Raw genomic sequence first — 14,229 nt, forward strand, 5'->3', positions numbered from 1 at the left:
AAGCACCTTTGGCGGAAATTACAGCCTTGAGTCTTCTTGGGTATGACACTGCAAGCTTGGCACACCTGTATTTGGGGATTTTCTCACATTCTTCACAGTAGATCCCCTCAAGCTCTGTCAGGTTGGATGGGGAGCGTCGCTGCACAGCTATTTTCAGGTCTCTCCAGAGATGTTTGATCGGGTTCAAGTCCGGGCTCTGGCTAGGCCACTCAAGGACATTCAGAGACTTGTCCTGAAGCCACTCCTGCGTGGTCTTGGCTGTGTGCTTAGGGTCGTGGTCCTGTTTGAAGGTGAACCTTCGCCCCAGTCTGAGGTCCTGAGCGCTCTGGAGCAGGTTTTCATCAAGGATCTCTCTGCACTTTGCTTCGATCATCTTTCCCTCGATCCTGACTAGTCTCCCAGTAACTGCCGCTGAAAAACATCCACACGGAGTGATGCTGCCATCACCATGCTTTACCGTAGTGATGGTGCCAGGTTTATCACAGACGTGATGCTTGGCATTCAGGCAAAATATTTCAATTTTGGGTTCATCAGACCAGAGATTCTTGTTGAATCTAGTTTCTTATGGTCTGAGAGTCCTTTAGGTGCCTTTTGGCAAACTCCTAGCGGGCTGTCATGTACCTTTTACTGAGGAATGGCTTCCGTCTGGCCCTTCTACCATAAAAGCCTGATTGGTGGAATGCTGCACAGACGGTTGTCCTTCTGGAAGGTTCTCCCATCTCTTCAGAGGAACTCTAAAGCCCTGTCAGAGTGACCGTCGGATTCTTGGTCACCTCGCTGACTAAAGCCCTTCTCCCCTGATTGCTCAGTATGGCCAGCTCTAGGAAGAGTCTTGATGGTGTCGTGTCTTTACTATGGATTAAATGTTATATGACATGCTATTTTATCAAATCTATTCTCTGTAATTAATATTACCTGATTAAACTACTCATGTAAATGTAATTAACTAGGAAGCACCGCGGAACCACAGAAGAAGGTTTATAGAGCTGTTGTCTCCCGAATAAACTCTTAAAGATCTGGTAATCTTTTATATCAATATCAGTCAATTATTAATCATCACCTTATTCAGTCTCATCTGAACCTTGTAAAATTCTTGGTTATCTTCACGAACCCTGGCTAACAAATTGAATCAGCAATACAAAATTTAGTTTAGTTATTTATTTACTAAATACCAAAAAAATTACACAGAATTACATACACACAGGATGGATCATACATCGATTACTAATCATGTCATAAAAGAAAACGTCCCTAGCGGACGAAACCGATATGATGGCTGGTTGCACAAAGAAAGGGGGTTGGGTTTGAATGAAAGCGCAGGAAGACTGAGGAACAAAAGGATTGGGTCTCTATCGGACCTTATGAAGCTATGCTATTGTAAATACAGAATCTTATGCATTCTAAGTAACCACCCATTCGTAAAAGGAAAATGCAATAAATACATTTACTCTGAGCTGCGCTTCGATAGATTGGTCGAAGATGGAAGGCTGGGTTGCCCAGCAGAGATCTCCCTTGTCCTTTGAAGAATATTTCTGGGCGGATACGTTGTAGTCTGTCGTTGTGTGGTAGAACGGATACGTTGGAGTACCCTGTCGTTCTGAAGAGATTGTCTGTCCATTCCTAGGACACACACCCTTACAGCTGCTGCTGATAACTCAATGTCTAGGATGTATCACTCTTTAGTGAATAAGATTTCCAAGTTCATATCAAGTTGCCATACTCAGCTCGTGCTATATTCTGTCTGGTGTAGTCAAAATTCATCCTTCCAGAGTGGCGATCGTCACCTCCACGTTGATATTAGCCCTTATAAACGTATGGACATCAGTCCTCATGTCATCGGGAACACAAGGTTGACTTTCGTCAACAGGCTTTAGTAGTGGGGGAGAGGAGGGCGTGTTTCATATTTCTCAACCAATGTCTGTTCACTTGGGCATGGCCACTGAGTGGTCATAGTTTACTTCATGAAAACAATTCTCTCATTTAGTAGCAAAAATGATCTTTTCACGAATAGTTTCATATTTAAATATTTAAATTGCACAACAATTCCATGTGAATCTGAACGTGTCGACTTTCCAAGATACAATGTATGTCGTCCTATCATCAGTAATAATGTCTCAGACGACAACTGATCTGACATCATATTCTTTAAGTACCAACTGACACTTTCAACTAGTTGGATTACCGAAATATTGTTCCGTTCCCAACCTTTTGATGTTACCATACTCTCTCTATGTTAACAAAGGGCTTTCCAAGTGTCCATTCTGTAGAGTAGAGAGAGAAAAGGGGAAAAGGTATTTATGCGGGGGTCATAAACCTCACCAACAGGGCAACGTCATGACAATGGTTCCAAACATCTTCCATTTAAGAATGATGGAGGCCCCTGTGTTCTTGGGACCTTCAATCAAATTCTATCAAATATTTTATAAAGCCCTTTTTACGTCAGCCGATGTCACTTAGTGCTAGTGTTCAGACGCCTTGACTTCAATGCTGCAAACTTTTTTGGTACCCTTGTCTGTGCCTCGACACAATCCTGTCCCTATGGGCAATTTCTTCGACCTCATAGCTTGGTTTTTGCTCTGACTTGCACTGTTAACTGTTGGACCTTATATAGACAGGTGTGTGCCTTTCCAAATTATGTCCAATCAATTGAATTTACCACAGGTAGACGCCAATGACATTGTAGAAACATCAAGGATGAGCAATGGAAACCGGATGCACCTGAGCACAGTTTCGAGTCTCACAGCAAAGGGTCTGAATACTTACGTAAACAAGGTATTTCTGTTTTATTGTTAATAAATTAGCAAACATTTCTGAAAAACTGTTTTAGCTTTGTCTTTATGGGGTATTTTGTGTGGATTGTTCAGAAAATGTTTTTATTTAATCCATTTTAGAATAAGGCTGTAACGTAACAAAATGTGGAAAAAGTCAAGGGGTCTGAATACTTCCGAATGCACTGTATATGTAATGGATGTGGAGAAACTCAAACAAGGCCCCTTAATGACAGATCATGGGTATGGGATGTAAGGAGCTGCCTGAGGAATACACACTGTGGCATTACATTGGGATAGACGGGCACCAAACAGTCAGGAATCCCTCTCTCCAGATAAGGTCTCAGTCACATCCAATCTGCACTGCAGTCTACCAACAAACTGTTCCACCAGACTATTCTGTGTTTCTGTTTGTTGTGGTTGTTGCTGTTTATGTAATGACAGTTATTCCCTTTGCACCGCAGCACTACCCCTTGACTACTGGCAACTACTTTCTAAAAGCAGAGAGAGAGAGAGCAAGAGAGTGAGAGTGAGAGAGAGCGGGAGAGAGAGGTGCCTGAGATTGGAACCTACAATTATCAGGGCTTTATTGACATTGGAGGGCAGGGGGAAAATCCACATCACAGCAACTTGTTGGCAAAATGAATTACATTTCAGTGTTTACTCTCCACTTTCTGTTGTTTCTTAAGATTACCCATCTCAAGCTTGTTGATGTTTTTCTTCACTATTTGCTCCTTCAAATGATTTCTTTGAGTAGTGCTAAAAGCTGCTTCCAGAGACATGGGTTTGCACTTCCTGGAAGCTTGAATTGAGGCAAGTGATCCTACCTCACCTCAATCTCATTGAAATGTTGTTATTGGTGCCTAGACATGATGGGCCACCCACAAATGTTTTTGTTTATTGGACTTTGCACCTTAGGGACGACAGTACCCACTGGGCACAGACGTCAGTTCAACGTCTAGTTTTGATGTACATTTGGTTGAGTTGTCAACTAACGTGAATTCAGTGTGACATCAACAAAACATTTCAGTTGCGGGAAAAAAATATGAAATGCCCTTTTCAAGTTGATTCAACAGCATCACATTGATTTTTTGGGGTTTAAATGATGTCGAAACAATGTTGATTCAACCAGTTTTCACCCAGTGGGTAGCCATGAAGCACTGAGTCTACATACTTAGAGACATGATGTCAAACAGCATCTATGGTGAAGGACCTTTGGAAAAAGAATCATGATTGAGATTAAAATTAAAATGGCATGCATTTCAAATACGATTTCTAATTTAAATGTAGATTTTAAAAGACATCAAAAAAGCATATTAACAAACTAAGGCTACCTCAAAGTTCTATGTTCTCAACCAGCCTACTCTGTATTCAAATTTCCAATACCCCTTACTCAACTCTACTGTACGTCAGATGTCCAAGGGTACAGTACACAGTGAGATGGGTTTACACTTGGGCAGGGCTGGTCAGTCACCTTCACTGCCAGCAGCACTCTCATCCATAATCCTGACACTCAGTCTGACAGTATGTCACCCTCACACATGATGAACCGCACAGGATCAGCATGCATTTGCCTCAATCCTCTAAACAAGAGAAGAGCCACTACAAGGAATAATGGTTTCAGAATAAAATAATTTGTACAACGTTGTGAGGTGATTAACATGGTAGTAGTCTATGAAACACATTCAAATTACATCTTCAAAGATGTGCACGGAAGTACACCATGACATATGGGATTCATTCTTCAAAGTACTGTAGGTGGAGCTTATTCTGTCTGAATGCCAAGAGATGTGCATGAGCTCTATGCATCATTCAAAGGTCTTGCACGTTCTCTATCATTAACACAGAGGCACCAGGGAGAATAAGCCTGGCAGTGGCACCCAGACTGACTTTCACAAACACCACTGGTCTGCTCTACTCTGTGTTTCTGCATTCAGCAGATGAGAGCAGATGAGCAGGCCCTCATCCGCCTTACTTACCTGCTTACCTGGCAGGATCAAAAGCTGTGGAGGGGGAGATATTAGACCCTGCCAGGATCTGTGTGGAGGGAAGGGAAGGGAACCGGTGCAGAGCACACGGTGCACTCTCCATCCCCCAAGGAACACCACATAAAAGCGAACATAATAAAATAAAAATATATAACTGCAGAGCAGTGCTAAATGCTCCTTAAAATGTCAAATGTTTATCCCACAATCTCAAGTGAAAAGGAAAGGCACTGTATTTTGGTTCAAGGCTGATAAATGATTGACTACTAAATATAGATTAACTCACAACTTGTTTTAGGGCTCTTGAGTGGTGCAGCAGTCGAAGGCACTGTATCTAAGGGTTAGAGGTGTCACTACAGACCTGGTTTGATTCCAGGGTGTATTACAACTGGCCGTGATTGGGAGTCCCAAGGGCAGCGCACAATTGGCCAAGTGTTGTTAGGTCTTGGCCGTCATTGTAAATAATAATTTGTTCTTAACTTACTTACCTAGTTAAATAAAATAAGTATGCCAAGGTTGAAAGGGTAGATTGAAATTAAACACTCCCCTTTCTTACCCCGTCCCTCTGTCCTCCTTTGCTTATACCTGCTAAACAAACAGGTGTGTGCATCTTAAAAGACCATTGGGTAAACGTCAGAACCACTGCATGCATACTTAATCTTAATGTGCCATATGACTCAGTGACAGATAGCATCATGCTAATGACCATGCTGGTCTGCAGGAATAAAGAGTGTTTCCACAGTGTGAGCTCAAATCATCCTGAGCTTTACCATCTGCTCATATAGGCTAGCTGTTTTGTATGACGAGAGAAGCAATAGTGTGTAACGCTTTGAAGAATGATCCCTTGTGGGAGACATTACAGTTACTTATCATAACAAAAATCATGGCCTCTACATGCAGAGGACATTTGCTCCACTAGGATCTAAAGGAAATAAGTTAAGTCAAGTCGTTCAAAGGGCATGGCAGTTAATGACAGGGCACACATAGAAGGTTCCAATGGCCTGCTATAGCATGGGTTATTAGTAGCCTAGCGGTAGGCGTGTGGGGAAGTAACCCAAAGGTTGCCCGTTTGAATCGCCAAGCCGACAAGGTAAGAAATCTGTTGATATGACCTTGAGTGACGCAATTAATCCTAATTGCTCCAGGGTCACTGTTGATAATGGCAGGCCCTGGCCATGACCCCACTCCCAGAGGATGTCTCAGGGAGAGAAGGATATTGTTAGGTGAGAATTATCGGTTAATTGAATGATTAGAATATTCCGCCCTGAAACATATAATTGTATGGAAGTGATTAGAATGCATAAAATCATAATCAATAAATGTGTAGTCTAGTCAGAATTAGGGTAAAGACAATATGTATTTATGGTATTATAAACACAGACTGTCTGCGCTTGGTGCCGATCTGACTAAAGATTTGGGAGAAGAACAGGGAGTATGTCTCAAGGACAAGGTCACTAATCTCTGGCGGCTGGGTAGCAGGACATGTGTGTGCGTCTGTTTGTATGCATGTGTGTGTGTGCGTGTGCGTCTGTTTTTATGCATGTGTGTGTGTGTGTGTGTGTGTGTGTGTGTGTGTGTGTATGTGTGTGTGTGTGTGTGTGTGTGTGTGTGCGCGTGCGCGCGTATGGTTGTGTGAATGTGTGGGCGTGAGAAGTCAGTATAAAATGAATTGTTTTGTATTCCTGACTTGAGGACGTTCCTGTGAATAAACCTTTTTGACTATCTATTGTAGCTGGGCCTCCTTCTGTTACATTCGACCAGGATCTTACAAATTCTGGTTTGCAGACTGAGTAATACAATTAAATTTGGTTATGTACCTGGAGAACAAAATTCTCTTATCAGATATGCAAAAAACATATTTCGAATTGACACAATTGAAATAGGACAAATATGAGCACCCACAAATTATTATGTTTTATGCACACTATGAATGAATGAAACCATCATTGTTTTTTCTTTACCTCTGCCCACTGGTTCAATTTCCAGTATTAAGCTCTGCACCCTGACCAGGCTTTCAACCTAAATAACGTAAGACACATCTTCTGGATTGTTACTCAAAAAACAGACTTAAAAAGAACACGTGCACGTACACACTAACTTGCATCACAGGTGTATTGCACCTCATGGACAACATATTTCTCCTTGAAGTATTCCCAGGGATGAATCCTGTCAAAAGACACAAACACATTATGTTATAATGAGTAGGCCTGAAGTAGCAGGATAACACACACACACACACACACACACACACACACACACACACACACACACACACACACACACACACACACACACACACACACACAGTGCGTGTGGAGTCCATATTGCTGAAAGTCTGAAAGTGGTGGGCTGTCTCCTGAGGCTGATCATATTCACATACAATCTGAGTCACAGTGACAATGGTGCCAATGTCACCCTAATGAGTCAGACGCATCACTGCATAAATACAACAAATAATCTATCAGGTTCTGACAAATGTTGGTTGAGTTAGATGGCAGGTGTTCACCCATCAGCCACCCCTGGTTTCATAACTGTCTAAAACGTCTACACATGGCACATGATTAAGAATGAAGTACAGTATGGTGCAAGTAGTTTTTTTGTTAAGTCCACATATTTTTCCACTGTCAAAATATCAGCCACAGTGTGTTAATGGCAATGTTGTAAACACTCGATTCAAGAACAAATAAAGTGTTTTTCTTAGGCAGTTTAGCACAATACAGTTCTAGCGGCTGTGACATCTAAGGAAAAATACAGACAGAGCTTAATAGCTGGGAAATAGCATAACTCCCAGCATGCAACCCTCCAAAATCACTACAATAGAGAGAGAGAGAGAGAGAGATGAGGCAGCAGTAGAATAATTAGTCTAACTGAGGCAGGGCTAGAAGCTGAATAAACTAGGAGCTGAATAAATATATATACATGTAAAACAACAATAAAGAACTATGGTAATCTAATATTCCATCCTTTGTGTTTCAGAGACTTCAAACTGAAACAGTCTGCAGAAGCACTATTGTCTGCGAAGAGGGCCTTTTAAGATAAGCTGGATGCGTCCACTCAATTTGCTGATTAAAGCAAAGGCAGCAATACTCCTGACTCCGTCTGCTGTGCTTGAGAGAAAAGATAAAGGTTTGAAGTCTATGGAATCCATTTCAAAATAATATCTTCTTTCGAGAAACCAAAGGGCTAGATATGCAATAACAGGCAGCCATACACATTCATTCTGAAAATGAGCTCATTTAAAAATAAACCCTCTCTCTCCTCTTCGCTCTCTCCCTCTATCCCTCTCTCTCCTGTGACAGCTGAAAGGCGTTGCCAGTGACTCAGTCTCCCATCCAGGTTGCATAGCTCTCAGGCAGCTTGGGGACAAAGAGGATGAATTTTCCTGTGTCGACATCGATGGCTCCTAGCAGTCAGATTCTGTCACTCCAAAAGCCCAATGGAAAAAGGACTCCTACAGAACAGAACCACATGAGTAAAAAGAGTCAGTCAGGGTCCTCAGTCACATCTCCATCCATCTCTGTAATTGACTTTTCATGTTCAGCCTCTGAACTGAAATGCACATTCTGGAGCCATTTCCCAGGTGCAGTATGGGACAGTAAGAGCCTCTCAATGATGCATTGAAGCAATATGGAATTATGCAAACCACAATCTCTCTCAACATGGGTGTAGGAATAAATGGGTGGTAAAAATGAAACTGCAAACACACACAAACAGTTTGATCAATAAAAGTATGATACTACTAAAATGTGTAAACAGCATTTTCTAAGATTGAAGCGACAAAAAAGACAACATGACATGAGTGCGGTAACTCTTTCAATGAGAGGGTCTGTTTTCTGTGGCTAGGCCTTCACAGACCACCGATCCTTATTAAAGAGCGACTGCCCCTAAAAAACAACTCATCCAGCACTTCCCAAACTCAGTCCTGAGGAGCCCAAGACGTGCACGTTTAGTTTTTCGCTTAAGTACCACACAACCGATTCAGGGGCGGCAGGTAGCCTAGTGGTTAGAGTGTTGGGCCAGTAACTGAAAGGCTGCTGGATGGAATCCCCGAGCTGACAAGGTAAAAGTCTGTTGTTCTGCTCCTGAACAAGGAGCATAAGCTGTCATTGTAAATAAGTTCATTCTTAACTGTCTTGCCTTGTAAATTAAAAATAGAATCGAAGTTTGTTGATTATTTTAATCAGCTGTGTACGGTTGGGGCCAAAACGTGCACCTTTTGGGGTCCTGAGGACCAAGTTTGGGAAACGCCTTTGAATGCCTTTGAAAAAGGCCTATTTGGCATTGATATGATTCAGAAAATTCTTCTATTGTCAAAATAGGATAATTTTTATGTAATAAAGTCTGTCTCCTCTAAAATGGAGTTTGGAACCTCAGTGCGTCACAACAAGTAAATTAAGTTTGGGTTTGGATTACAATTATGTCAACAAATCATGGCCCCCTTTGCCAAGCTCCACGTGCAAATCGCCTCTCCACCCACTTCGTGTCCCTTTATCGAATGGGGCTCCATTGTTTCCTCGCCCCCAACCAACACGTTCAAAGGATTACGGCCATTTGGAAATTTGATAAAGAAGGATTACCAGGATGCATACTTCATACTTCAGTGTCTTTACTGACATTTTCAACCTCTCCCTGACCCAGTCTGTAATACCTACATGTTTCAAGCAGATCACCATAGTCCCTGTGCCCAAGAACACCAAGGTAACCTGTCTAAATGATTATCACCCTGTAGCATTCACATCTGTAACCATGAAATGCTTTGAAAGGCTGGTCATGGCTCACATCAACATTATCATCCCAAACACCCTGGACCCACTTCAATTCGCATTCCTCCCCAACAGATCCACAGACGAGGCACTCTCTATTGCATTCCACACTGATCTTTCCCACCTGGACAAAAGGAACACCTATGTGAGAATGCTGTTCATTGACTACAGCTCAGCGTTCAACACCATGGTGCCCTCAAAGCTCATCACTAAGCTAAGGACCCTGGGATCAAACAACTCCCTCAGCAACTGGATCCTGAACTTCCTGACAGGCCGCCCTCAGGTGTTGAGAGTAGGCAACAACACCTCCTCAACACGGGGGTCCCTCAGGTGTGTGTGATTATACGCTTAGAAAAAAGGTGCTACAGTATCTAGAACCTAAAATGGTTCTTTGGCTGTCCCCATAGGAGAACCCTTTGAAGAACGCTTTTTGGTTCCAGGTACAAGCGGGTTCTACATGGAACCCAAAAGAGTTCTACCTGGAACCAAAAGAAATTCTACCGGTAACCAAAAAGGGTTATCCTATGGGGACAGCCGAATAATCCTTTTGGAATCGTTTTTCTAAGAGTTTAGGCCCCTCCTGTACTTCCTGTTCACCCACGACAGTGTGGCTGCGAACAACTCCAACACCATTATTAATTTTGCAGACGACACGATGCTGCAGGCTTGATCACCGATGACGATGAGAAAGCCTACAGGGAGGAAATCAAAGACAACAACCTCTCCCTCAACGCCAGAAAGATAAAGGAGCTGATCCTGGACTACAGGAAACGGAGGGCAGAGCACGCCACCCTTCACATCGACGGGGCTGTAGTGGAGGGGGTTCCTCGTGTCCACATCACCGTCGTGTCTCTGACTATGATTAAATGATATGACATGCTATTTTATCAAATCGATTACCTAACGTTTAATTGATTATGTGATTGAATTAAACCCTGCAACAATTAAACCATTAATAACCTGGGGCACCATGGAAGCATTCATTTATATAAAGTGGCAAGAAAAAGTAGGTGAACCCTTTAGAATTACCTAGATTTCTGCATAAATTTGTCATAACATTTGATCTGCTCTTCATCTAAGCCACAAAAACACACAAACAATTCTACGTTTTCATGTCTTTATTGAACACACCGTGTAAACATTCACAGTGCAGGGTGGGAAAAATATGTGAACCCTTGGATTTAATAATTCCCAGCAGTGGGAAGGTGAACGGAAAGGCTCTGGAGCAACGAACCGCCCTTGCTGTCTCTGCCTGGCTGGTTCCCCTCTTTCAACTGGGATTCTCTGCCTCTAACCCTATTACAGGGGCTGAGTCACTGGCTTACTGGGGCTCTCTCATACCGTCCCTGGGAGGGGTGCTGCACCTGAGTGGGTTGAGTCACTGATGTGATCATCCTGTCTGGGTTGGACTACCTGACATGATGACTCCTTGCTGTCCCCAGTCCACCTGGCCGTGCTGCTGCTCCAGTTTCAACTGTTCTGCCTTATTATTATGGGACCATGCTGGTCATTTATGAATATTTGAACATCTTGGCCATGTTCTGTTATAATCTCCACCCGGCACAGCCAGAAGAGGACTGGCCACCCCACATAGCCTGGTTCCTCTCTAGGTTTCTTCCTAGGTTTTGGCCTTTCTAGGGAGTTTTTCCTAGCCACCGTGCTTCTACACCTGCATTGCTTGCTGTTTGGGGTTTTAGGCTGGGTTTCTGTACAGCACTTTGAGATATCAGTTGATGTATGAAGGGCTACATAAATACATTTGATTTAAATTTGAATAACTGGTTTACCCTCCTTTTTGCAGCAATCACCTCAACCAAACATTTTCTGTAGTCAGGGATCAGACCTGCACAATGGCCAGGAGGAATTTTGGACCATTCCCCTTTACAAAACTATATCAGTTCAGCAATATTCTTGGGATGTCTGGTATGAACCGCTCTCTTGAGGTCATGCCACAGCATCTCAATCGGGTTGAGGTCATGACTCTGTCTGGGCCACTCCAGAAGGTGTATTTTCATCTGTTGAAGCCATTCTGTTGTTGATTTACTTCTGTGTTTTTTGTTGTTGTCCTGTTACATCACCCAACTTCTGTTGAGTTTCAATTGGCGGAGAGATAGCCTTACATTCTCCGTGCAAAATGTCTTGATAAACTTGGGAATTCATTTTTCCGTCGATGATAGCAACCTGAGTCAGAAAAGCAGCCCCAAACCATGATTCTCCTATACATTACAGTGGGGATGAGGTTTTGATGTTGTTGTGCTGTGCCTTTTTTTCTCCACACATAGTTTTGTGTGCTCCTTCCAAACAACTAAACTTTAATTTCATCTGTCCACAGAATATTTTGCCAGTAGCAAAACATCCAGGTGCTCTTTTGCGAACTTCAGACTTACAGTAATGTTTTTATGGATAGCATTGGCTTCTCTGTGGTGTCCTCCCATGAACACCATTCTTGTTTAGTGTTTTACGTATCGTAGACTCGTCAACAGAGATGTTAGCATGTTCCAGAGATTTCTGTAAGTCTTTAGCTGACACTCTAGGATTCTTCTTAACCTGATTGAGCATTCTGCGCTGTGCTCTTGCAGTCATCTTTGCAGGATGGCCACTCCTAGAGTAACAGTGCTGAACTTTCTCCAGTGGACTGATGAACATCAACGCTTTTAGAGATACTCTGGTAACCATTTCCAGCTTTATGCAAGTCAACAATTCTTAATCTTAGGTCTTTTGAGATCTCTTTTGTTCAAGGCATGGTTCACACCAGGCAATGCTTCTTGTGAATAGCAAACTCAAATTTTGTGAGTGCTTTTTTATAGGGCAGGGCAGCTCTAACCAACTTCCCCAAACCTTTCTCATTGATTGGACTCGAGGTTAGCAGACTCCTGACTCCAATTAGCTTTTTGAGAAGTCATTAGCCTAGTGGTTCACATACATTTTCCAACCTACACTGTGAAAGTTTAACTTCATATGGCTGCAGGGGCAGTATTGAGTAGCTTGGATGAAAAGGTGCCCATTGTAAACGGCCAGCTCCTCAGTCTCAGTTGCTAATATATGCATATTATTATTAGTATTGGATAGAAAACACCAAAACTGTCAAAATATTGTCTGTGAGTATAACAGAACTGATATTGCAGGCAAAACCCTGAGGAAAATCAAAACAGGAAGTGGCTTCTATTTTCAAAAATCCATGTTCCATAGCCTCCCTTTGCTGGATTTAAAGGGATATGAACCAGATTCCTTTTCCTATCGCTTCCTCAAGGTGTCAACAATCTTCAGACATAGTTTCAGGCTTTTATTTTGAAAAATGAGCCAGAACGATAACATTGCGTCAAGTGGTTACATGAGTTTTGCTTGCGCAACAGAATTTGGACAGCCATTGTTTTCCCCTCTCCTACTGTGAAAGACATTTGATTATATTATCGATTATATATTTTAAAAACAACCTGAGGATTGATTATAAAAAACATTTGACATGTTTCTGTGGACATTATGGAAACTATTTGGAATTTTGTCTGCGTTGTCGTGACCGCTCTTTCCTGTGGATTTCTGAACATAACGCGCCAAAACAAACTGAGGTATTTTGGATATAAAAATCATCTTTATGGAACAAACGGAACATTTGTTGTGTAACTGGGAGTCTCGTGAGTGAAAACATCCGAAGATCATCAAAGATAAACAATTAATTTAATTGCTTTTCTGATTTTCGTGACTGATCTACCTGATGCTAAGTGTACTTAATGTTTTATTGTGCGATCGATAAACTTACACAAACGCTTGGATTGCTTTCGCTGTAAAGGATAATTTCATGAATATAAATATTTATAGTAATATTTATTGCATGTAGTGCTATGCTATTCAGCGGTTGTTGACGACACTTATCCCGATAGGGGGATTGCAGCCATAACAAGTTAAATTATGTATTAAATATACACAAGAAAAATACAATCATTTGTGTGTTATTAGTTTAAGCACACTTTGTTTGTCTGTGGCTGTGACTTAGAAGAAAATCAGATCAAATTTTATGACCAATTTATGCAGAAATCCAGGTAACTCCAAATGGTTCACATACTTTTTCTTGCCACTGTAGAGCGGTTATCTCCCGAATGCACTCTCTTAAAGATCTGAAGATCTTTAATATCAATAGGAATTCAATTATTAATCATCACCTTATTCAGTCTCATTCTGATGGTCGTAAAGTACTTGGTTATCTGCATTAACCCTGGCTAACAAGTTGAATCAGCAATACACAAATTAGCTTAATTATTTATTAACTAAATACTGAAATAATCACACAGAATTACAGTGGGGGAAAAAAAAGTATTTAGTCAGCCACCAATTGTGCAAGTTCTCCCACTTAAAAAGATGAGAGAGGCCAGTAATTTTCATCATAGGTACACTTCACCTATGACAGACAAATTGAGAAAATAAATCCAGAAAATCACATTGTAGGATTTTTTATGAATTTATTTGCAAATTATGGTGGAAAATAAGTATTTGGTCAATACTAAAAGTTTATCTCAATACTTTGTTATATACCCTTTGTTGGCAATGACAGAGGTCAAACGTTTGCTGTAAGTCTCAACAAGGTTTTCACACACTGTTGCTGGTATTTTGGCCCATTCCTCCATGCAGATCTCCTCTAGAGCAGTGATGTTTTGGGGCTGTTGCTGGGCAACACAGATAGAAAACACTCTGAAGTTTCTAAAACTGTTTGAATGATGT

Source organism: Oncorhynchus mykiss, chromosome 6, assembly GCF_057628025.1.
Source record: "Oncorhynchus mykiss isolate SJ-2025 chromosome 6, ASM5762802v1, whole genome shotgun sequence".
Classification (NCBI taxonomy): Eukaryota; Metazoa; Chordata; class Actinopteri; order Salmoniformes; family Salmonidae; genus Oncorhynchus; species Oncorhynchus mykiss.